This window comes from Hyaena hyaena, unplaced genomic scaffold (assembly GCF_003009895.1).
Source record: "Hyaena hyaena isolate Hyena2069 unplaced genomic scaffold, ASM300989v1 scaffold_843, whole genome shotgun sequence".
Lineage (NCBI taxonomy): Eukaryota > Metazoa > Chordata > Mammalia > Carnivora > Hyaenidae > Hyaena > Hyaena hyaena.
The window spans coordinates 35,119-61,027 of record NW_024081471.1 but is presented as its reverse complement, the minus strand read 5'-3'; the positions used below and the strand labels follow the sequence as shown (position 1 = coordinate 61,027).

At 34.8% G+C, this 25,909-nt stretch overlaps 1 protein-coding gene across 3 annotated transcripts in view; it reads right to left on the bottom strand.

Annotated features, from left to right (window-relative positions):
- CDH18 (cadherin 18) overlaps positions 1–25,654 on the bottom strand; it is a 603,216-nt gene extending 577,562 nt beyond the window's left edge. For all 3 annotated transcript variants that reach the window (XM_039219788.1, XM_039219789.1, XM_039219790.1), the window contains exon 1: positions 25,515–25,654. The gene's annotated coding sequence lies outside the window, so the exon portion shown is untranslated. The remainder of the gene's footprint in view (positions 1–25,514) is intronic.
- Between the last annotated feature and the right edge of the window lie 255 nt (positions 25,655–25,909).

Here is a 25,909-nt window from a genome sequence, read left to right as displayed (position 1 = left end):
TATAGCAGTGGGTCAAAGAAAGTTCTGTCCAATGATGTGAATATTAACTCCAAATGAAGTATTCTTTTTAGAATGTAAGGGGCATAGAAAAAAAAAATTCTTGATGAAATAAGTTAGGAAAAGATTGTGTGTGTGTGTGTGTGTGTGTGTGTGTGTGTGTGTGTGTGTGCGTGCACCTTTCTGATAATGCTTGGGTGTGTGATATCATTCATCAAAAGAGCTGATAATTGAGCCAGAGAAGCTTTGGAAAAGTTAACGAGTGCCATTTTTGTCTGGATTTCGGGTCAGGGAAATAAACAGAAGATTTGTAAAAGGTTTATTTAAAATTATTAGTTAGCAATTCTGGAATTGAAGGTAGAGATAGAAACATTTGATGTCTTCAAATAGAGAAGGTAGTGCAAGTTATTGGAGGAAATGAGATCATTCAGGGAGAATATGGCTAAGAAGAGAAGATGGTTAGGGACAGAGCTTTGAAATATATAAAGAAAAGACCACAACAAGCTGAGGAGTAGAGAAGTAAGAAGCTGGCATTCAAATAGTCAAAGTTAAAGACTATTTTAAGGATGTACAATTGGTCATCTTAGAGAAAAATTAACAAGAGGCTGTTGGATTAGGGAATTAGATGGTCATTGGTGACCAAATGAAAACTGAATGATCTTAACTAGATTGACATCAGTGAATGCAAAACTCAAACAGAAAACGATAAGGTTATGGGCAAAGATTTGGCAGGATATTATCCCTGATTTGATAAAAGGCGAAGTAAAAGAGTGCACCAAGATTTTGGTGTTGGATGATCAAGTCCTTATTCCACCAATAGATGCAATAAATTCAAAGGTATGAATCATTTGCAGAGAATAAACATAAACGTTCAGTAATAAACTGGAGACTTTTTTATTATATATAATTTATTTCCAGTTAAACCTCTTTAAAGTTCCATAATTTAATATCTTACACAATATAAAACAAGAGTATATAAAAATATAATAATTGTAACCCCAAAGAAAATGATTATTTTATCAATTCTTGGTCTAGTGCTTAATACTGTTTTAATATTAATTTCTAATAAAGCAAATTGTTCAAGTGTTGCTATTGAAAAGATCATTTCTCCCATTTTCCTAAGATATTAAGGGGAACCAATTTTATGGACTCATTCATCCTAGTTTGTCTAGAGAATAATAATCTCTTAAAGCTAGGTAAACACACACAAGATGAGACAAAGATTTGAAATTAAAGTGCAAGTCACTCGTGGCTGTCACTGGACTTGATCAGATGAGATTTGCCCTTTGAGAAAGAATGGTGAGCTATAGAAAATCAGAATTTCAGATCTGCAAAATATTTTTAAACTTCATGCAGTCGTATTATCTCTTCTCTGTTGCTACGGAAATAAAAACTCCCATAAAGATTTAGAAGCTAAAGATTTAATTCCCAAGAAACGTGATGCTATATCCTTCCTTAGGTTGTTGAGAGCACTATAATTCTCCCCAAATTAGCAAGAGAAATGTTAAAATGACATAAGCTACACAAAGGACACAAAGACAAAAATCACTCAGTTCTTTTAATTTTAACTCCCCAAAAGGATGGCATCTATGCTCCTTTTCTTTTAATCAGCCTATCGTTTAAGACATGTTGATGCAGTGCTAAGAAATGCAAATAAGCCACCTGAATTATGTATTTAGAACTTGGAATGCTTTAAATCTGAAGCAATACCTGTATGACTGAATTATTATTTTCCTTCAATCACAAGCCCATGGAAATACAAACAAATAAAATGAATTGGCCCTTCCTAATATTGATATTAAATTAGAAATCTGAGAGCCTGTGGCTTTTCAACAGTACATAAACTGGAAAAGAATGCAAATATGTCAAAAGTTTCCTATAATTTTTACTATTTGGAAAATAGAAATGTTCAAACTGACTTTGGAATATTCACACAAGTCCTATACATTTCTTGGAAATGTTTTCTCTTGTACACCATAACATATTCAAGTATTACATGGTGTCTTGTCCAACATATTTCTCAATATTTCAGGTCTGCATTCTACTTGCTCTCATAATTTAGATATGTTTCTCCCTATTATAAACTAGAGAAGTCATTTCTGGAAGTATACATGTGAGTGGAGAGTGTCCTTAGAAAGTAAACCCCCAGCTGAATCAGGTCCCTTACTAAAATGGCATTTAAAAAAAATGCAGGATACCCAATTTTAGGAATAATAGATTCCAAATTTCTCACAATTTCAGAACTGTGATCTCCATCACTTTTCTATCTCAAGTAATACATATCATCTCAAATCTTAATGTGAACCAAGGGAACAAAGGAGCAAAAAGAAGATCTTTGAGAAAAACTATCCAGTAATTGGAAGCTGAGGGAGGCATGGATATTAGGGAAACAGGTGTAATCAAAAGAAGACCTAGCCACATTAAGTGATCCACTCCATGAATTTCTCTTTCAAGAATTTTTGCTTGTGTGTGTGTGTGTGTGTGTGTGTGTGTGTGTGTATACACACATTTAATTTTTGACTCGGTTAAAAGGGAGTTATTCCTCCACAGTGTATTTGGAATTAAAATTGCTTGATAGATTCAGTTACACTGAGGGCACTGTGGAAGGTAATTGCATGAAACTTTCAATACAGTGGAAGATTAAACATTCACACCTTTGAAATACTCCTTGTGACCCTACTCTAATTGTAGTGACAACTGAAGTGGACTTCACAAGACACACAAGTCTCATAAATGTCCAGAGAAAGAGAGAGAATGGGGTAGAGACATGACGCTTTCATACAAGTCAATGATCTTTAACCAAAAAGAAGCATTCCCCATGAATTTTACCCTAACGGTAGAGCACACATCTATGTTAACAGTTCCTATTTGTCTTAAAAAAATCTGCAACTTCAATGAAATAAAAATATTTTTATAAAAATTTGAATAGTAGCATGTATGCTGATAAAAAGAAATTTGACAAATTAATCTATGATTATAGGAAGTTAACTACATATTCATTTTGATTGTAATACGTATTTCCCTGAAACATTGTCAGAAAGATTTAATGTATTTTCAGATATCTGTAGAGTGTTATGGATGGAAGGACATGAGAGATCATCTAGCTGCTTGTTTTACACATGATAAATCAGGAAATGAGGTTAGTATTTTGTTAATAGTAGGGTGACAGGAATTAGTCATTAGCTCTTCATGTTTTCAGTGCTTGTCTCACTGAGACTAGTAGGAAAAATATATATCAAAAGACTTTAGAATCATTAGTTATTAACTTCACATAAATGCTATTAAATTATTTATAGTAAGCATTTTAGGAGACAAAGATCCAAATGCCAATGTTCACCAATCCATAATCTACATAATTTTTCTGCTGTGGTTTCTGACACTATAGAATGTATAAAATTCCATTTCAATTCATTTTCAGTGGACAATTTCCATATGTCTACTTTTTGAAAGGTCAGTTGATTTTTCTTAACTGTATCTGACATCAAATACACAAGTCTTCTAAAATTCGAGGAAAATATCCGTAACTGAAAGTAACATTTTAAAAGTTGCTAATAGCAGGCCACCTGGCTGTCTCAGTTGGAAGAGCATGCAACACTTAACCTCTGGGTCATGAGTTAGAGCCCCATGTAGGCAGTAGACATTACATAAAGAAACAAACAAAAAATAAAATCCGCTAATTATGAAATGCACATTATTACCTGTCCTAATATTTGTCATTCCTATCATCCCCCAAAATATATTTTTCTTTTTCATTCCTGGCCTTCCTGTTATTTTTCCAGTTGGCTTGGGGACTACATTATCCTACCCTATTATATATACCAAAACTGTTCTCAGTTTTATATTTCATGTATTTCCTCCTGGAGAACAATTCGAAGGATTCCTAGTACAACATGTCACTGCATTTTGAACGTAACAGGTTTTGAATAAAGAAGACTTTGCTTATGGTGCCGCTGGGACAGAGGAATCATGTTTAGTTATAAGAAAAATCAGAAGCACCTGGGTTAAAAGACCAACTCTTGGTTTTGGCTCAGACTGTGATTTCTTAGTTTGAGAGTTCTAGCCCTGAGGCTCTCAGTGTGGAGACTGCTTGGGATTCTCTCTCTCCCACTCTGTTCCCCAATCCAGATTTCTTTTTCTTTCTCTCTCTCTCTCTCTCTCTCTCCCCCCCTCATCTGCTCTCTCTCCGTCATTCTCCCCCTCCCCCTCTCTCCCTCTCTCTTTCTCTCATTCTCCCTCATTCTCTCTCCCTATCTCATTCTTCCTCACTCTCTCTCTCAAAATAAACTTTTTTTTTTAATTTTCTTAATGTTTTATTTATTTCCAGGAGAGAGAGAGAGAGAGAGACAGCGTGAGCAGGGGAGGGTCAGAGAGAGAGGGAGTGACAGACTGAAACAGGCTCCTGGCTCTGAGCTGGCAGTCAGCACAGAGCCCGACGCGGGGCTCGAACCCACGAACCGCGAGATCATGACCTAAGTGAAAGTCGGACGCTTAACCGACTAAGCCACCCAGGCGCCCCAAAATAAACATTTTTAAAAATGAAATAAATATAACATAAACATCCTATAAGATTGAGAAATGTTCAGAATAGGGAAGAAAAGTCAGTATATGTTAGTATAGCTAGTTTACATTTAACAGGATAATACTAATATTGTTATAGTAGCCATGATCCTAAATATGTAGAATTTTATTTGCAAAAGAAAATAAAGAGCAACAAAAAAAAAAAAAAAGGAAACATTAAAAAGATGAAGGGGAAAAAAAGATGAGAAAGAAATAATAGTATTAAGTAGTTACATCATTTTCAGGATCACCTTTATGCTTGCTGAAATGTTATTTCTTCTGAGACTCAGTGGATCCCTGGGTAATCCTATCATTTCAGTTGCAAAAGTATCACTTCGTGTAAAAAAAAAAAAAAAAAAGTCTAAAAATAATCATTTTAAAGATTATTTTTTTCAGAACAGCCTAATGTTAGGCTGAATTTACCTTTAAGAAACCAGAAATGGCCTTACACATAAACCCTGACTCGAACACAGGAGACTTTTTTCATTTGAGCAAAATACATTCAAGATTCAAGATATTCAAATTATGTTAATTGCCTACGATCTTATCAGGTGCTCTTTTCCAGTAATGAATGAAAGGATAGTAACAGTAACAGCAGTTATTCATGGATATATAGATAGACTGCTGAATTATGGATCACATATTGGATGGGGTTCTTACTGCAATATCTAAGTTCTTATAGGTACATAATTACTATACGTCTTGTCTCATATTTGAGTGTTTTCATTTTTCTTTTTTCCTTAAAGTTCAGGATGGTACTTGGACATAATATAGTTTTCAAACTGATTGTTGACTCACTATTGACTATTCTTCAAAAATAATACCTTGTGTACAGATTTGCGAATAATTGCTTTGGACTTCTGAGATAAAATAATGAATCACAATGTATAAATGCTACTGAAAATAAGTAAATCAAGTAATGAACAACCCAAATTAACAGGTACAAAATAATGTCTTTGTGTTTAAAATAAACTTTAAGTGACAGGAGAGGCTTACAAAATAAGTAATAAAATGTATGGTCTCATTTATCTTTGAATAACACATGGTTGTATTTGTGCTTTCAAATCAAGTAGAAATGTGAAAGATCCTATAATAAGAATATGCATTACACTCCTCACATGAGGCTTCTTAAATAGGTTGTAATGCAATGGATTTTTGCATCTATAAAATTAATAGCTTTTATATAAAATCTCTACAATTTAGGTAAAATACCACTCAGGCTATTGTCACTTGAACATTAAAATAGCAGACATTTTGTTATACATGTAAGGTTTTTTAGAAAATTATTTTAATACATATTAACTGTGTTCATCATTTACCATTACAGGAAAAAAGATAAAATACCCATATTGATTATAATGATTTTCATTATTGGTGAAGCCATACTATGATTTTGATTTCTACTTACACAGAGATTCCTGAATTTATGCAGATTTATATCCCCTAGGATGGGGAATCTGATGGAGAAATAAAGGCTAAAGATATCAATCACTTGTGATAGTCCACAGAAGCGCATAACCACTGACTTTCTTGTTTCTATAGGCCTGTCTTCATCATGATTTAGGATTGTGTGGGCCAAGCCAATGAAACATAGATATGACCATTTCCCCTTACCTCCTTGGAAAGGACATTAAACATTGATATAGCTCCGAAGGGACAGAATGTAGACATGATGCAGGGCCTTACCACTTTAGGTCAAGACTGAAAATTAAAAACTGAAAGAAAATTAAAATGTAGCTTTCAATCTTTCATTATTCACTAGAGAAGGCCAAGTGTTTTACACAAAACTCAAGAGGAGAAAGTCAGCATAAAAACCTTGTTCTGTTTCTATATCTAAAGTCAGAGATAGATCTCTAATGCCAAAGTTCTCTATGTTGATAACAATTTGAGTAAAAGTACAATGGAAAAATCCATTTTTTGTGTATTAAACTGTTATTAATCTATTATATACTGTGCTATTTTCAGAGATACAAATAATTGATTTTTTTAAAAAGTACCACTTTCTCAATTTGGAATCAAAAGCATTATGTTCTAGAAGGCTCAAAATAGGAATATACTTTAGTATTTTCCCATTATACAGGAACACTGTTTAACACATACCTCTGTAATATTTGTCAGTACATACTATATATAACACATCACATATATTATATGTAGTATTAAAATTTTCCACCTGTGCATCAGGACTTATAAAAGGATTTTCATGTATGTTTGTGTTTGTGTGTGTGTGGGGGTTCAGAATGGGAGATAATGATTCTTGACATTTTTGAGATGTTTTAAAAGATACAAAGAGAAAACAACTCTAGGTTGTCATTTTGTCTCTGTTCACCTTCATCAATTGAGAAGTTTATAAATAAAAAAACAAAAGTTAATGCAAACTCCAAATTGAAGAAAATATCTCTTTAATTATCTCTTTAAAAGTAAAATACATTAGTGGAAATTAAAACTAATTAATGACTTTAGGGGCAACTGGGTAGCTCAGTCCATTAAGTGTCTGACTCTTGATTTCAGCTCAGGTCATGATCTCTGTTTGTGGGTTTGAATCTCACTTTGGGTTCCGTGCGGATGGCGCAGAGTTGGCTTGGAATTCTGTTTTCCTCTCTCTCTCTGCCCCTCCCCTGCTGGCTTTCTCTCTCTCTCTCTCAAAATAAATAAATAAACATTTAAAAACCTAATTAATGACTTTAAATAGATTCTAAAAGGATAGGAAGAAAACCAATTTGTCAAAGCAAGCACAATAATTAAGGATTATGATTAATTAAAGATAGAAAATGTATATGGATGTAACACATGGTTTCAGGCTACTTCAACTACATGTCTCAGTATTTCATTTTTCTTTTATGTATTCATACAAACCTCTCAAGTTCACATTTCTGTCTTCTAGATACATTCTGGAAGAAGTACACATTAAGAAAATATTTTTAAAATACTTCCTATCACAAGTTGAGGCTGAGGGTACTACATAAGGCTTTATCAATTTTAGAGTATCTATTTATGATACAGAACAAAAGGTATAGGTTAAAAGTCTTTCAGTAGGATTTCCTTCAGATGGGTTAAGCATCTTTGTAAAAATCATTTGGGATGGTTAGCAAAAAATGACCAATATATGAAATTCCAATCGTTTATGAATTTTGGTAGGTCTTTACCACTAAGAATAATGGAACCATGTTCCTGTGCCCTTGACACTGAGGTTGACCTGAACTCTCCTTTGCATTCACTACTCCATTAAAATAGTATCACAGACACTTCTAAGAGAGATTAGGTGGGCGACCACTGTGGTTCAGATGGGATCTCTAAAGGTGGGAGTATATACACGTAGATTTCAAAATTCCTCTCTGAAATAGAGCTAGAGAATTCCTTTTACAAAGCAATTTTTGAGCTTAAGGTTTATTTTATACTTACATAAACCTCGGCATGTTGCACTTGTCAGAAAAACTTCATAACCTAACAATAACCTTTTGCTATGCTTCATGTAGTGTTGTCCAGACAAATTGTCATGCTGTTCAGCTGAACAAGATTGATGACACAGCAAACTGCCAACGCAGAGCTTAGGAGAGTACACCCCTTCAGTCACCTCAGGCCACTCCACATCGCCTCCCTGGGTTGGGATAGCGGCAGCCCCAGGAGCATTTTGATTTACCAGCTGTGAGACTCCGAAGATACAAGTCCAAACATGAAAGAGTGGGTCTAAAAAATAAACCTTTCAAATATAGTTTATGTACCTTTTTGTTAGTGGGAAGAAAGAGTTATATATATATATATATATTTTTTTTAATTTGGAAAATACTTAGAAATATAGCAGCCATTTCAATGAATGACAAGTAAAAGTTTTGCTTACAAAAGGGCTTACAAAATAGGAACATATTATGAATTAGGTTTTAATCAGTGCTTTGACATTGTATCATTATACTCATGATTTTAGTTTTCATTATGTTAGAGTTTTTTTTTTCATAAATGGGCTTCAAATATTTGAATATTGTATTTAGAACTCCTCTCAAAAAAAAAACTGAAAATAATTCTATTATGATGTTATCTTACAATTACATATTAAGGAATTATTACTCATTTTTAAATGGGATGTCAACTCCTTCAATAGTCTAAAATAAGTATGCTCGTTAGGTTGAAATTTTATGTTCTATCATTAAAAGTTGGCCAGTGCCTGGAGAAATAAGATGTTCTATATATTTGTGCAGAGTTGTTTTTTTTTTTTTTTTTAACTTTTATTTATTAGGCGCTAAATAAAAAAGAAAACACCTTCCAGTTCTATGTATTTTGTGAAACTTGCGAAATACTGGGAAGACTGACTTAATCTCTTACCACTTCTACTCAATCAGCTTCACTAGCTCCCATGGGGGTTAAGGCACTAGGTGAGGACGGAACAGCCAGTTTGACGTGTGCATTTACAGCTGAGAGTCCTAGTGCTGTAATGCTGCCTAATGTGCAGTCAAAATGCCTACATATAAAGAGCTTAGATGTGAAAGGAGCTTATCAGTTGGAGGAGGAATCAACAGACTAGAAAATATTTAAGTCTGATCTTTTGTAATGTTTTTGTCCAACAAGCAGCCCAGGGTATGTATATCTTCAGAATAAAAGGTTAAAAAAATACACACACACACACACACACACACACACACACACACACACTGGACAGTCATATACAGCCTTCAAAACTTCCCCAGCATCATGGCTTTTCTTTCTATAGATCATTACTAATATTTGGCCTTCAGGCCACTAATGCTCTCTTCATTACCTTGAACTTCCTTAAAACAGCAAAGTTGAAAGTGCATTTAAAATATTTTTTCATTGAATAATCAAAGAACCCTGTTATTAAATGTGAAGGAAAAGAATTTAGGAGTAGTGTGCAGAATCCCATGAAGATAACTCTTTAGAAACAGAGTGTGAGCAGAACTCTGGAGGATACACATGTAACTACTGAGTTACATGACTGGGATGCCAACTTGTATTCAAGAGTTGTAAAGGAACTCAGCGAAATCTCACCTACTTCAGATTAGGAGTATTCAAGATTTTTGAAAGCAGTAGGTCTTAAACATATTAAATATACATTTTGGACCAAAATAAAAAGCTAACACACTGTTTAAGTCAGGGCTATAAACTGAATGGAGATTTCATAAAAGAAAATGAAGACGGGAGAAAAGGGAGGGGAGGGTAAAAGAGGAATCAAAAAATAAAGAAATATGGTGCCATTTCTACATAAATGACATGCAGGTAACAAAGATGATATAATTCAGAATTAATACTCAGAGTTCTTCAACCTTCCCTAAATGAGTTCAGGTAAACCAGATTTCTTCTCTTTGCTAGGACTTAAATATATCCATTTCTCTAATATTACATTATTCACACTGATTTTTAAAATATATTTATGTTATCATTTCATGCCAGAATTTCTTAAGAGAAAATCCAATTAGTAGTACCAATGCTGCGTTTGCAGAATAGGTGTCAGTAAATGTTTACTAATTAAAACAAATTATCTAATCAATCATTTATTTCATCACTTGGGATAGATTAGTGATTTTTATCTTAACCTACATTTGGTAATAATTTTCCTATGATATGTAATTTGGTAGTTTTCAAATCACTTAATACCATTAAAAGATTCTTATTGGATGGTTGGTTTTTGTTTGTTTACAAAGATAGATGAAGGCTTGTCATTCAGACTTCACTTGTTCTAGCTATAGCATATGAAGCAAAAAGCATTCTGGGAAACACATAATTGGAGTTAATCAACTGGTGGACCATCTACACACAATATATTTTGCCAAGACAAATAGCATATAAATCACATCGCACTGTGAACACAATAATTTTGGAAAATGGCTTTCAGTTATTCACAAATTCAACAAAACACAAAACAACTGATCCTGGGGCACTTGGGTGGCTCAGTTGTTAAGCTTCTGACTTTGGTTCAAGCCATGACCTCACGATTTGTGAGTTCAAGGTGAACCATCCAGCTCTCTGTTGTCAGGGCAGATCCCTCTTCAGACTCTGTGTCTCCTTCTCTCTCTCTGTGCCCCTCTCCTGCTCTCTGTCCCTCTCAAAAATTAAAAAAAAAAGCACTAAAAAACCTGCATGTCTCCCTCTCTCTGTGCCCCCTCTCCTGCTCTCTGTCTCTCTCAAACATGAAAAAAAAAAGCATAAAAAAATAACTGCTCTAGGGGTGCCTGGGTGGCTCAAGTGGTTACACAACTGACCCTTGATTTCAGCTCAGGTCATGAGCTCACCATCCTGAAATCAAACCCTGCATGGGCTCTGTGCTGGCATGGAGCCTGCTTCGGATTCTCCATCTCTCTCTCTCTCTCTCTCTCTCTCTCTCTCTGCCCCTGTCTTGCTCATGATCACTTATTCTCTATCTCTCAAATAACTTAAAAAAAAAAACTAATCTAAATCCTTCATGTAAACATGGTTTTGCTGTCAAATTATTAGATACTCCATAATTTATATAAAAAAAATTTGAAATAGGTATTACAAATATTTTCATGTGATTTTTCAAGGATAGAGCTTAACTTTAAGAAGAAATGTATTCAGTAGCTTCTGAAACCCTTTTTTCCCCTCAAATTTAAGGCTAGGCATCTATATGTTGCTACTTATTTCTGCAAGTTACATAAGCCTATGCTATGAAATACACTACAAGACTATTTCAGTACTTGTATTTTTTGTCTTTGAATTTGAATATTTTCCCCACTGGGAGTTGAATTGTATCCCTCAATAGAGATATACTTGTGTACAGTAAAGGAAACAATAAACAAAACTAAAAGAGGACCTACTGAATGGGAGAAGATATTTACAGATGGCATATCTAATAAGGAATTAGTACCCAAAATCTATAAAGAACTTATACAACTGAATGACATGAATAAATAAATAAATATCCAATTAAAAACTGGGCAGAGGATCTGAATAGACTTTTATCCAAAGAAGGCATCCAGTTGGCTAACAGACACATGAAAAGATGCTCACCATTACTAATCATCAGGGAAATGTAAGTCAAATACACTATGACTGAGCACAGGCAAGAGAGGGGCAGAGACAGAGGGATATCTTACTCCTGTCAGAATGGCTAAAATCAGAAATACAAGAAATAACAAGTGGTGGTGAGGATGTGAAGGAAAAGAAATTTTGTGTATTGTTGGAGGGAATGCAAACTGGCATAGACACTGTGGGAAACAGTATTTAGTTCTCAAAATGTTGAAAATAGAACTGTCATATGATCTAGTAATATCATCATGGATATTTAACCAAAGAATATGAAAACGCTAATTCAAAAAGATGTATCCACCTCTATGTTTACTGCAGCATTTTTTTAAAATAGCCAAATTACAGAAGTGGCCCAATGTCGTATCCACTAATAGATTACTGGATAAAGAAGATGTGATGTGGTGTGTGTGTGTATACATATATATATGTATGTATACACACACACACATATATACATATATACTCATACATACATATAATGGAATATTACTCAGCCATCAAAAAGAATGAAATCTTGCTATTCACCTGGACATGTATGGAACTAGAAAGTATAATGCTAAGTAAAATACATCAGTCAGAGAAAGACAAACAATATATGATTTAATTCATATGTTGAATTTAAAAAACAAAATAAATGAATAAGAAAGGGACAAATCAAGAAGGTTACAGATTGTGGATAGAGGGAATGGGTGAAATAGATGAAGAGAATGAAGAGTACACATTGGTGATGAACACTCAGATATAGAATTGCTGCAGCAGTAAGTTGTATGCCTGAAACTAATATCACACTGTGTGTTAACTATGCCGGAATTAAAATTTGCCATAGAGGGTATCTGGGGGGGAGGTGGAATGAATAGGCAGAGCACAGATGATTTTGAAATGAAAGCAAGGTATTGGCAGAGTTGGTTCATGAAAATGAAATGTTCTATATGATACTATAATGGTAGAAACATTACATTAAAGTCATTACAACTTTGTCCAAACCCATAAAATGTACACCAGCAGTAAACTCTAATATAAACTATGAATTTTGAGTGATGTTAATATAGTTTCATCAATTGTAACAAATGGGCCACACTGGCTGGGGATAAGTGTGGATAGGTTTTTCTGAGAAATCTCTATATTTTCTGTTCATTTTTGCGGGAGCCTAAACTTGCTCTTAGAGAAAAAATATTAAAAGGAGAGAGCGAGCGAGCCAGTGAGTGAGCCAGCGAGAGCGACAGAGGGAGAGACATTGAAATCTAACTTCCAGTATCTCAGAATTTGACATTACTTAAAATTAAGACACTTATACAGGTATTTGTGTTATAATTAGGTCATTAAAGGGAGGCCTTATTTTAAAAAGTTTGGGCCAGAGAGAGGATTCGGAGACAAGGCGATACATACAGAAAACAGACTAAGTGAAGACTCAGGAAGACCGCCATCTCTGTGCCAAGGAATGGCTGAGCTAAAAGAAAGGCATGGAACAGATTCTCCTCACAGTCTTCAGAAGGAATATCTTGCTTTTAGATGTAAAGCCTCTAGAAATGTAAGACAATAGATGTCTGTTGTTTTAAGACACACACTTTTTAGTGCTTTGTTGAAGTACTTCGAAGAAACTAATAAACTTCCTTTGTCAGGATTCAGTAAAAAAGCTGAATTGAATATATAAAACATATCTCATGGATTTCCAACAGGCAAAGTTAGCTATAAAGCAATTAATGAAGAAAAGGCTATGGTATGCCTTAAGTAAATGAGGATTAGAGTGGGTGCTTTCAATAGGCAGTTGGAGACAGAGTGGCCGGGTTAGAAGCTGCCGTAGTTTTGGGTGGGGACTTACAGGAAAAAACAGATATGCTAAGGAGAAATCACTAGTAGATGTGAGGGTCAGTTAATCTGCAACTGGAAAGTGAAGCCCTTAGGGAGGATGAATACCTGGGAATGAAGAGCAGATTCCTCCACCTGGGATGTAGGTCCTTTTCACTAAAATCCATACAGTCGTGTCCTAATTCTATACAAATACTCTTTCCTCCTCATAATCTGCCACAGTAACTCTGTGAAGTTTGCACTTAACAAGTTATGGAGATCACTAGATTGTCCTAGCATATAGTCAAGGAAGGAAATAGGACAAAAAGAGTGTAGACAATTATCAATAATCCAGCAATTTGATAGAAAGTGGGAGTACTGGAAAGACACCACCACCATTATTATTCTCATTCCTAATAACATTCAAGGTGTTGAGCTCCTATTTTGTGACAGGTGATACACATGATAATGTATAAATGCTATTTCACTTAATACTTACATATACAGTATTTTATATACACACATAAATATATTTGATATATATGATAAACTTGATAAGAGTTACTTGATATATGTATGTATGTGTGTGTGTTACATGTTTGACTCCCAAATATCCATTTGAAACTGACAAAGAAAATATATGATGGATGTAATGGTATGCTATTCCCTTCTGATAATTGGTTCCAAAATGGTCATATGACTCAGTTCTGGTCAATACCATCCAAGGACCCTTTTGCTAAAGACTTCTTGGAATATTTTCTCAGCTTTAAAGAGAAAATCATAGAATACAGATTCTTTCTTTCCTGCTCAATGTTACTAAAGGAGCATTCAGTCTTAGAGGTTTCTGGGAGGGAACTTCTGTCCATGAGGAAAGCCAGTCTTCATGGACACTGCCAACATATGGAAGAACGTGCAAATAAGTCAATCAGGAAAAACATGGCCAGAATACAGATGGTCTCAGGCCAGGAGTTGGAAGCATCCTCAAACTCTTTCTTTAAAAGTTAATGAAGTTCCTTATTGTTAAAGTCTTTTTTTTAGTTGGCTTTTCTAGAACTTGTAGTTGAAAGCATGCTAACAAATAGAATTATTCCAATTTTATACAAGAATAAAGCACATTCAAATAGGGAGTTAAATTGCTCATGATCACAAAGCTAGTAGCTCTTCTATTGTCTTTAATCTCAGTCTTTCATGACTCACTATTCTTCATTCCTTATTCAGAAGATCTAAAGAGTCTTGAATCCAACACAAGAAATTTAACTTATGATTCAGCACCCTTCTTACCTTTTGAATAAAAAATGCTTGACAAATTACCCAGTTAAATTCCTATTTTTTCTGGTAGTCCTGAAAAATAAGACTATAGTGACAGTGGAAACTATACATACTTCCTTATTTTTTAAGACTATGTATTTTTTTAAATGTTTTATTTATTTCTAGGAGAGAGAGAGAGACAGCGTGAGCAGGGGAGGGTCAGAGAGAGAGGGAGTCACAGACTCTGAAACAGGCTTCAGGCTCTGAGCTGCCAGCACAGAGCCCGACGCAGGGCTTGAACCCACCAACCGCGAGATCATGACCTAAGTGAAAGTCAGATGCTTAACTGACTAAGCCACCCAGGCGTCCCAAGACTATGTATTTCTGAAGAGTATAAGGATGCTACGAAATACAAGTCCCAGCCCATTATGCTTATTTTTTAACTTAAATTTTGTAGCTATTGTTTAATGGACACTGAATAATCATTGAATTCTGAGTATGACAGCTAAAAATGTCAACATTAAGTTTAAAAAAGTCAACATAATGTCAACTATGAAATACAACATAGTACCCCAGTAAAATACATTTGAATTTTCTTTCTAGACTTTCCTGAATCTCTTGTGTTTCAAGCTATATCTTAATCACATGGTCTAATGGCAATAGAAAAATCCCTTACTCTAATTGTAATGGGAAGATTTAGAAAATTATTTCACACAATTTATTCCAAATTTGGTTCTTATCCTAATTATTGAATAACTGTAAATATTTCTTTCTTGTAATCTTATGATCTTGATGTGTTACAAGATCAACATAGCAGATGATCAGATAATTAATTCACTGAGTTTGTAATGTTGCATTCCAATTTAAATATTTCATATTAATCTTGGGATCAGTACTATTTACACAGAAAAACATTATAAATGAAAACTCCAGAATTTTACACTTCAATCTGGTTCTTATTTTTAGTTATTAAGATTCTGGCATAAGTTATACAAAGAAGTATAACGTTGTCTTCTATTATATTATGGCAATTTTATTGTTCTTATAAAATATTCCTAGAGCAGAGAAGTGTCCAAATATCCTTAGCTGTATCATAAGTACTCAGGCTAATAAAACTTTGCTACCTATGAAATACTTTATTTTCATTTTTTTAAAATTTATTTCTAGGAGAGAGAGAGAGACAGCGTGAGCAGGGGAGGGTCAGAGAGAGAGGGAGTCACAGACTGAAACAGGCTCCAGGCTCTGAGCTGGCAGTCAGCACAGAGCCCGACACGGGGCTCCAACCCACCAACCGCGAGTTCATGACCTAAGTGAAAGTCGGACCCTTAACCGACTAAGCCACCCAGGCGCCCCTACTTTATTTTCATTTAAATAATTAGTTCAGTTTTGCCACATTGTTACTAATTTCATCATGAGTTGGAGCAGTTTATCATCAAGAGATCGTATTTCCAAAGTTCTTATTCATATTTCCATAAAGTGACCTTGAGAGTGTCAAAGGTTTTGTATCAGGTGATTAAAAATGCTTTGAAATATATAAAGTATTTGACATGTCAATAGATTGAATACAGTTCTTAGGTACAACAACCATACATGTTAGTGATACTCAGTGTGATCATTTGAAATGTACATACATAAAAACAGGAAACAAAAGATCATTAAAAATGATCTGTGATAAAAAGACAAGAATTTGGTCTTCATTTAAACCTCAAATAACTATTTGTGTTTATTAAATTACTGGTCTTTGGAGAGTAGGTGCAAAAATCTTTTGTGCATTATAAAATATAATATTGTCCATGACATAATATTGATACACATGAATATCTGAAATTGTTTAAGGGAAGAAATTTCAAAAAGACATACAGAAACTAAAAATGAATGATCCTCTCTTGAATCTGTGCCATGGAAACAGCTGTAAAATAGAAAACTGAAAGATATTTATGATCTTCAATAATTCAGGAGTCATTATGTAAATACAAAAGGCAAACAATTTTTAAGTCATATTGTAATATGCACAAAGCACTTTAAGTAAGGACTTAAGTTTGTTTAAATCTTCACAGCTTAGGTAATAGTCCGATTTTTTTTCTTAATTCTGGGTCTCCATTTTTAGTTTATAATCATTAATTTACTTGTGCTATCAGAACAATAGTTTATCCACTTATTAAAATCAGGTAGTGTTGTATTAGATTCATCTTTTAAAGATTGCCTTGTAAATCAATAGTAATCATTCCTTTTTTTTTTTTTTTTAAGATTTGTACTTTGCTTTTGTTTCAAATGAAGAGAGATGGCAATACTTAAAAAAATAAACTTATCAGTAGAAATAACATTCACATATCAGTGTCTTAGTAACAAATTAAGAAGAGACCCCCAGATTAATTGCATTCAGGGGTACAGCTACAATGATTAGGGAAAAGTATATAGTTAACTTAAAAGTCTGTTTTGCTACCTCACCATGTATACTTGGGCCCATAGGAAAAATAGATTATTGATTCTTTATGCTGACCACTCTTGACTGAAATAGTCAGGAATTTCATGAAGGAAACCATATTTTTTTTCCAAAATAAGATATGGCATCAGTGTCAAATTCCAGAGGATGATTTCAATGGGGGCACCAGAGACTACCTGGCAACATTCACATAAGTGAAATACATATGGGCCACCGGCCCTTGGATTGTTCCTGTACAGGAATATCTTTATATATATATATAAAGAGGACAATATATATATATATATATATAAAGAGCATAAATATATATATTTATATATATATAAAGAGGACAATGTTTAAACAGAAAGGGAAGCTAATCCGCTAGCGACATTTACCAAAATGTACCACTGTGCAGGACAGCCTAAGAGGCAGAAAGGAGAGGACCGAGCCCAGGGTGTTCTTAGCACCACACTCTGTGCCAAGGAAACAAATTCAGGACTTTCTAAGTAGGAAGGGACCTAGTAAACAGTCTATGCTCTCAGTTAAGACTGGGAGGGAGGCCTCCAGCCTAGAAACCAGAACAAGGAGATACAAATTATTAGCGGCTGATGACCCAGCATGGAATCAGCTCAGTCCATACTGACTGCATCAGAGTTGAGGTCTCCAGTCCAGCGGCCAATTAGAGGATAGGCTGAGAAATCTTCACTAGAAATATTAATGAATTCTAGGACTTCTAGATTTTTTTTCAAAATTTCCAAGAAAATATAGAGGCAACATGAACAGATCCATATATAACTCTGATACTGAAGTTAATGTTAACAGAGTTTAATCCACTGAATAATGGGCTTAAAAATGGTTGAAAGGAGGGATGCCTGGAGGGCTCAGTGGGTTAAGGGATGGACTCCTGTTTTTCACTCAGGTCCGAGCTTGCTGTTGATGGGATTAAGCCTCCTACTGGGCACCTTGCTGACACTGAGGGTAGAGCATGCTGGGATTCTCTCTTTCTTGCCCTCCCATGTGCATGCTTTCTCTCAAAATAAATAAACTTTTAAAAATAAATTTAAAAATGGGGCACTTGGGTAGCTCAGTCAGTTAAGCGTCCAACTTCAGCTCAGGTCATGATCTCACAGTTCGTGGGCTCAGGCCCTGCATCAGGCTCTGTGCTGACGGCTCAGAGCCTGGAGCCTGTTTCAGATTCTGTGTCTCCCTCTCTCTCTGCCCTTCCCCTGCTCACACTGTCTCGGTCTCTCTCTCTCTCTCTCAGAAATAAAACATTAAAACAATTTAAAAAAATAAAATTAATTAAAAATGAAAATGGATGAAAGGCTGTAGAATTTGACCAGAAAACTATGGTCTATATAAAATAACTACATGGCCTCATCAGGGAAATACAAATCAAAACCACACTGAGATACCACCTGACACCAGTCAGAGTAGCTAAAATGAGCAAATCAGAGAACTCTAGATGCTGGCGAGGATGTGGAGAAACGGGCACCCTCCTACACTGCTGATCAGAATGTAAACTGGTGCAGCCCCTCTGGAAAACAGTGTGGAGGTTCCTCAGGAAACTAACAACAGAACTCCCCTAGGACCCAGCAATAGCACTGCTAGGAATTTACCCAAGGGATACAGAAATGCTGATGCATAGGAGCAGAGGTACCCTAATGTTCATAGCAGCACTCTCTACAATAGCCAAAACATAGAAAGAGCCTAATTGTCCATCAATGGACGAATGGATCAAGAAGATGTGGTTTATCTATACGATGGAATACTACATGGCAATGAGAAACAATGAAATCTGGCCATGTGTAGCAACATGGATGGACCTTGAGGGTGTCATGCTAAGCAAAATAAGTCAGGCAGAGAAGGACAAATATCATATGTTTGCACGTATAGGAGGATTAGGAGGAACTTAACGGAGGATCATGGCGGAGAAGGGCGGAAATGGTGGGGGAAAGGGAGAGAGGCAAACCATGAGAGACTCTTGAATGCTGAGAAACAAACTGAGGACTGATGGATGTGGGTTGGAGGGGGGAGATGGGCATGGAGGAGGGCACATGTGTGGATGAGCACTGGGTGTTATGTGGAAATCAATTTGACAATAAACTATTTGTAAAAAAATAAAAATAAATAAAAATCTCTTAAAGCACAATAAAATAAAATAACTACATGGAAATTCCAGAAAAAATGTAATCTAAATCAACATATTAACAATATAATGACAAACTAGAAATATAATAATGAATTGGAAAAAAAAAATAGATGAATGGAAAACACATAGACTGAAAAACAAAAGCAAAAAGAGTAAAAATTTTTTAAAGAATTATTTAAGAAAGTGATCTTATTATATTAGAATCCAAGAGGCAAAAAAAAAAAAAAAAGGAAACAATTATTGAAGAGAAAATAGCTAAATCTTTTCCAAAATTTGAAAGCCATCAACCTACACCTTTGCTATACAGTTGAAAACCTAAGCATAAGTATTCATTAAACTTCATGGAGGCCTATCTCTATTTATATACATCTCAATTTATTTAAATATACAATCTATTTAATATACATGTTTCATGCTTATATGTAAAAATATACATGTGTATATATATATATAATATTCAGAAATGTCCTGTTTATTCAAAAGGAACAGGTTATTTTAAACAAAAAAACTAATATAACAGACCAAAAATATTCTTCAAATACTCAAAGGAAATAGACTATCAACCTACATTTTTATTCCCATTCCAAATATTAACTTTAAAATGAATGATAGATTTTTTTTTCAGAAGAAAATTGGCCATATGTTAATGTAAACTATGTAAACTAGAAGGGGACTTCTTTAGCCCAAGAAAAAGTATAACAGACGTAAACAGAGCTGTACAGACATAAAAAGAAAACAAGTACATTCAAAACCATAAGTGACTTTTAATTGTATGAAGTTATAATAATGCATATGGTTTTAAAATGTAGAGAGAATTAAAAGCATGAAAGACATTGAATACAGGTAAGTTTAAGAGGTCATAATTTTCTTACGAATGATATTGATATTAATAATAAGAATTTAGTTACTCATTTTGGATCTCCAGTTTACCTACCAGGGAAAGAAAAAAAAGTTACCTTCTACTAAAAAAGATCTAGAACTAAAATGCTAAGGGGAAGTAGATTTTAAATGGAGGCAAAAGGAGAAAAAAAATGTTACACAAGACAATGGGACAAAGAGTACTATAAAACACACAAAACCAAAGGTCAGTTATTACTTTGCAGGTTAATGGTGCATATCTGTTAGGTCAAGTTAAAATACATCCTAACAGATAAAATTTTTAAAAAAAACATCAACTATATATGCTGGTCATGAAAATCTACTTTAAAAATATTTTTAAACATTTATTTATTTTTGAGAGACAGAGAGAGACAAAGCACAAGCAGGGGAGGGGCAGAGAGAGAGAGAGAGAGAGATACAGAATCCGAAGCAGGCTGTAGACTCTGAGCTGTCAGCACAGAGTCAAATGTCGGGCTTGCACTCATGAACCCTGAGATCATGATGTGAGCTCAAGTCTGAGACTTAACCAATTGAACCACCCAGGCACCCCCAAAAATCACTTTAAATGTAGGAAGTGTCCTTGTTGTTATAGATGGCAGTCCTTTGTCATTCTCATGTCCTAGGTCATCAACTGTAATAATGATTTTTCAATAGTATATTTGGTCATACAGATAGTTTTAATGTTCACACAAGTCTACTTTTTCCTGAGAAGATCCTGTTTCTTCAGGTTTAGATTTTTCAAGATTTACCCATTTGTTGACTGTACTCAAACTGTTTTCTTCTAGATTTTCTTGCAACTTTTAATTAAGTTTTTAACTCTTCAAACTTCTATGTCAATAGTTCATTTCCCAGCTTTCATACACAATTCATAATTTTCTCACTGTCAAAAAGTGATTAGTACACCATACAATTACATATATTGTAATACATTTGTGCATGCTCTATTGTTTTACTTGTTCGTGATTTTTTTTCTTGCTAGTGTAGTACTATTTTAAGATTAAAGTTATAATATGTTCCATGACTACTAAAATAATAGTGACGGTCACTCTTTTTTGAAGTGTTCTGTGTTGTTTTTAAATACCTATTCTCTAACATATATGTGTGTGTATGTGTGCATATATATGTGTGTATATGTGTGTGTGTATCTATAAGGTTTTATCTAGAGACAAATATTACTGCAAATTTGTTGAACGTAGTTTATGTATTAATTTTGAATAGGCTTCTATGATAGTAAGCAGAGTATTTCTTGATATTTTAAAGTTATTTTTCCCTGATGCTGACCTTTCTATTTTTTCCATTATATCATAGAAGTTAAGTGGGTTCTAAGCTCACTTGTTAACTAGTAATTCTATTTCTGCATTAAAGGGAACGGGATATATTTTCCAATTTCATTTATACATCAGAATAGAGATAAAAATTGGTTTATACAGCTAATTCATCTGATTTTTCTACAGTTCCATAAGTATTTTATTGGATATCAGTGATAAATCTTATCTGTAGAAAAAAAAATCTTGGATTTCCATATTTTAACATCAACTATTCTTTTATTCCAAGCAGTACAACTTTAAAAACTGTCCTACATAGTAATCATTTTAATTCTCATGGTTTTAGTTTTTCTTTTTCTTTTTTTTTTTTTTTAAGGTTTACTTATTAATTTTGAGAAAGAGAAAGAGACAGTGAGTGAGGGCAGAGGTGATGAGAGAATGCCAAGCAGGCCCTGCAAAGCCAGCACAGAGCCTGATGCGGGCCTCAAACTCACAAACCGGGAGATCATGACCGGAGGTGAAGTTAAGACGTTTACCTGACTGAGCCACCCAGGCGCAACTCATGATTTTAGCTTTTAGGATTGTTTCACTGAGGGGAAAAAAAAGGGGGGGGCTGGCATTTACTGTTCAAGAAACAGGTTCCAGTCATCCTTGGACCCAAAGGCCAACATATGATTTACAAAAATACTTAAGATTGTCAGCCACAAATATGAAGCTTGACTAACATTTTTATCTCTTTCAATTCTTAAATTCCATCATTTATTCACTGGTCTCTATCCAAATCAGATAGTATGCTAACTTTGGAATGCTAGAGAAAATACCACAGAGATAATAGGCAACAGTATATATTTCGTAGATAAAACTAAGTTTCATCAAATATTTAGAGTGAAACATCAAAATGCAATCAAGATTTAGATACTTGGAAAGATGTTAATATTTTGCTAAAATTTTCAGCCTTTATCCAGATGTCTGGCAGCACATAAGGAAAACAAGACTCTCTGTGAATAAACATAATCTCAATTACTCCAAAATGCCGTTTTCCCACCCATTTCCAATTTTCTTTTTTTAACAGAGAACATAATCACACATTGGGTGATTGTAGAGATTAACAATCCTGGCTCCTAAGGACAGACTATTACAGCGCATTCACTAAGCATTCCAACGCCTATGCCATTTAAGCAGAGACTAAATTAGGAGACAGTGTAAACTTCAGCAGTTTTCTGCCTGTTGCTGTTGTCATTTTGATATAACCCAAAACACAGAAAGGATGCATTGAAGGCTTTTTGACTGTTGAGAGGGAAGTATTCTTTAAAAATGTAATTTTACTTCATTTTCCAGAAGAAGTAATTATAAGTTATTTTTATTTTTCTGTTGACATAAATCATATACCTACCTACTTGAAAGTGTTATTCGCCTTATTTTAACAAGTTCTTTTCTAATGTCATGGAAAATTAATGGCCTACAGAGTAACATCTAGCTTTGTTCTTTAGTTTATAATGGAAGCAATTATTATGACATATAGAATAATAAATATCTTATAAAAATATTAGAAGGGAATATTTTGTATCTTTTAGACTCGTTTTTCTTAATTTTCTGATAAACATTTCCACCTCAGTTTTCTGATTTTTTTTTTTTTTTTGGAAGAAATGTTAGGTGTTTTTTGTTTTTGTTTAGTTTCACGTTTTTATTTAAATTACACTTAGTGAACATACAGTGTAATATTAGTTTCAGGTGTACAATTGAGTGATTCATCAGTTACATAGAACTCCAGTGCTCATAGTCTGTTTAACAAAAAATCTACCCCCTCCTTCCCCCCAAAAGAGAATTGTATTAAATATATAACAAAAATACGGAGAATAGAAAACACTCCTGAGGTAGAACAAGTCGGGTATAATTTTGAACCTCCTGCTATTGAAACTGGGATGTATAGCAACTCCATGTTGCTATACCGTCACTGCCATCACCTAAGGCTTCCATACTTCTGCTCAGCTCTGCAGAAAGCCCTGTTAATCACTGAAGGGATTTTGCTAACATTTAAGTTTTGTGAAAATAGCTCACTCCAAACTTACCCCACCGGAAGAGATAAGCACCTACAGAGAAAACCCTGTCATGTTTAACATTTACTAGAATGACAGGACCAGATTTTTGGACACAGAGATCAACCGACCATAGACAGAAAACCGACCCTGACACAACCTTCCTCGGACCATTGCAGGCAACTAAGTATCTACAGACATGAGTCATCTCCTGACTCCAATTTCCTCCTGCTTCATGCTCTTCCTACGGTAAGAGAAACTCAAGTTTTATGCTGAGTTAAGATGGTTCTTTAGGACAACAATTGGCCATCTCCTCTGTCTGCGAGTGTCCCTGAATCAAAATGCTTTCCTGAAAATCTTGCTTCTTATCGGCCTTTCCCATGGTGGGAAGAACAAGCTTACTCTCAGTTACATTATATTCTTCTGTTTCGTATGCTAAGTTTTTATTTTAAGAATTACTGTTTCCCCTGAGACAGCGTTTCCAAGTTTGCGGCCAGAGAGAAACATATATTGAGTTCTAATTATTAGAAAACTGTCATTAAAGACTCTAAGTTCAATTAGGGCCAGCTGTATTACTTTCTTAATTTCCTTTTCTTATACCCGCATCCCTTATGTTTACAAAAGATTTTACCTTTGGAAGTTTATGATTTGTCATCATTGTATATACTGATGTGGATAAAAACCGTTTCCTCATGTTATACAATGTGAATTTTGTTTAGGTGTTTATGTCTGAATGTAGTTTTATAACATCTAAAATTAACCCCGGTACATCCAGACTCCGTTTTGTGATCTTTTCTCCTCAGCTGCTATTTACTCCCAGGCTTTCAAAGGTACTTAACATCCTACTGTGCTTCATGACCCTCCACCCCTGCTCATACCAACACTGATATTTATAAGGAGAAAAAAAAAATAAAGTGTGCTTATCTGTTTTTCACCTGTTTGTATAGATTTCACTTTATACTTTAATGCATTTAGAAACAATTATAATTCCAACTGAGTAAATATATATTAAATTCAAGTAATTATGGCTTATTATATAAATCTCAGAATTTATCTGCTGGAGGATAGGATTGTGCTTATTAAAGAGTAAATTTCCAGACTGCTGTACCCAATAGAATTGTTACCTGGGTGATTCAGGAAGGACTCCTAGACAATTATTTTGTATAATGTAAAAGACACTCTCATTTGGTAAACTCTATGGTAGTTTATAAGTCTCCCACAGCACTAACATATTAACTTTAAGAAGGAATGGCTTTACCAGTACATTCAGATATATGCCACAGACCAGCGTGTAAAGAGCATAAGAAATACTGCTGATTTCCACAGAGCATCAAAGTAGGAACACCATTAACAGAAAGCATGGTAATACAGGCGATAATGACTGTTGAAAGTGTGGAATTTAATCATTGAAAACAAGACTCAGGAGTCTCCAGTTTGTATACCAGCGGCCAAACAAACTACAGAGCTAGCCCCAGTTAAAAACCTAAAATGGCTGATGAACGATAGACAATGAGCCGATATGATGGAAGAGCTATATTATCAACAAAACAGCTGACCCTCCATCTTGTATTGCTGACAGTTTTCATCAGTTTCTTGAATATAAAGAAGTAATTAAAATAAAAAACAGACACCAGACTTGAAAGTGCCCTGAGCAGACAAAACCAATGTAATCATACATGCAATGCTTAATTTAGCTTATTTTACAAGGCTAACTTGGCATGGGTCACTTCTTGTTATGCCTCTGGAAATGACAAACAAAACGTACACCGGTTCCAAAAATTGATGTGAAGTAAACATTGGCCAATTTTCTATCACACAAGAAAATTCTAAGAATAAACAGTCACTGCTTTCTCACTATATAAGCTGCTTTATAACAATATATCCCAGAGCCTTATTCCATGTTTTGGTTTGGTGAGTCGTCTTTTGGGTGTGTGCACAATGAACTTTTACTAATTACTACTTCGGTGATTCATGGTTTTGAGCCTATTATTTCTAAAATTTTGACAAAGTAAAGGTAAGAACTGCATTGAGATTGTATTCTGGTGTTAACTGTCATGTGTGTATAGTGTTCAAATTGAGCTGGATGGGAGGCATGTACTTGTGTCCATAATTTAAGACAGTGAATATGTGTTCTGTTTCCCCTTCAAGCCCCTGGGCCATGGTTCCCACCGTCTTACCTCCTTCCCAGGGTTGAGGAAGTTTCCCAACAAAAGTCAATGGATGTGTTCAGCCGAGATTATGGGACCATCACCTGCTGGAGCTGAGCTGGAGGAAATGCAGTGTCTGCCATGGGTTGAACGAAGAGCTGATGAACTGAGGGCCTAGGAACCAGAAGTTCCAGAAGTTAAAACTTACGTGCGACTCACGCACAGAACTCCCTGAGGTTGTGCTTGGCGGTGACGGCCCACACCTGGATCTGACTTTGAGCCCGCCTCTTCCATTCCTCTTGATCAACCACGTAAGTATATTCACCTTTGATGCTGCAGCCCCACTTTGTGGAGGTTCAGAAACTAATAAAACCAGGGGCACCTGGATTTCTCAATTGATTAAGCTTCTAACTCTTGATCTCAGC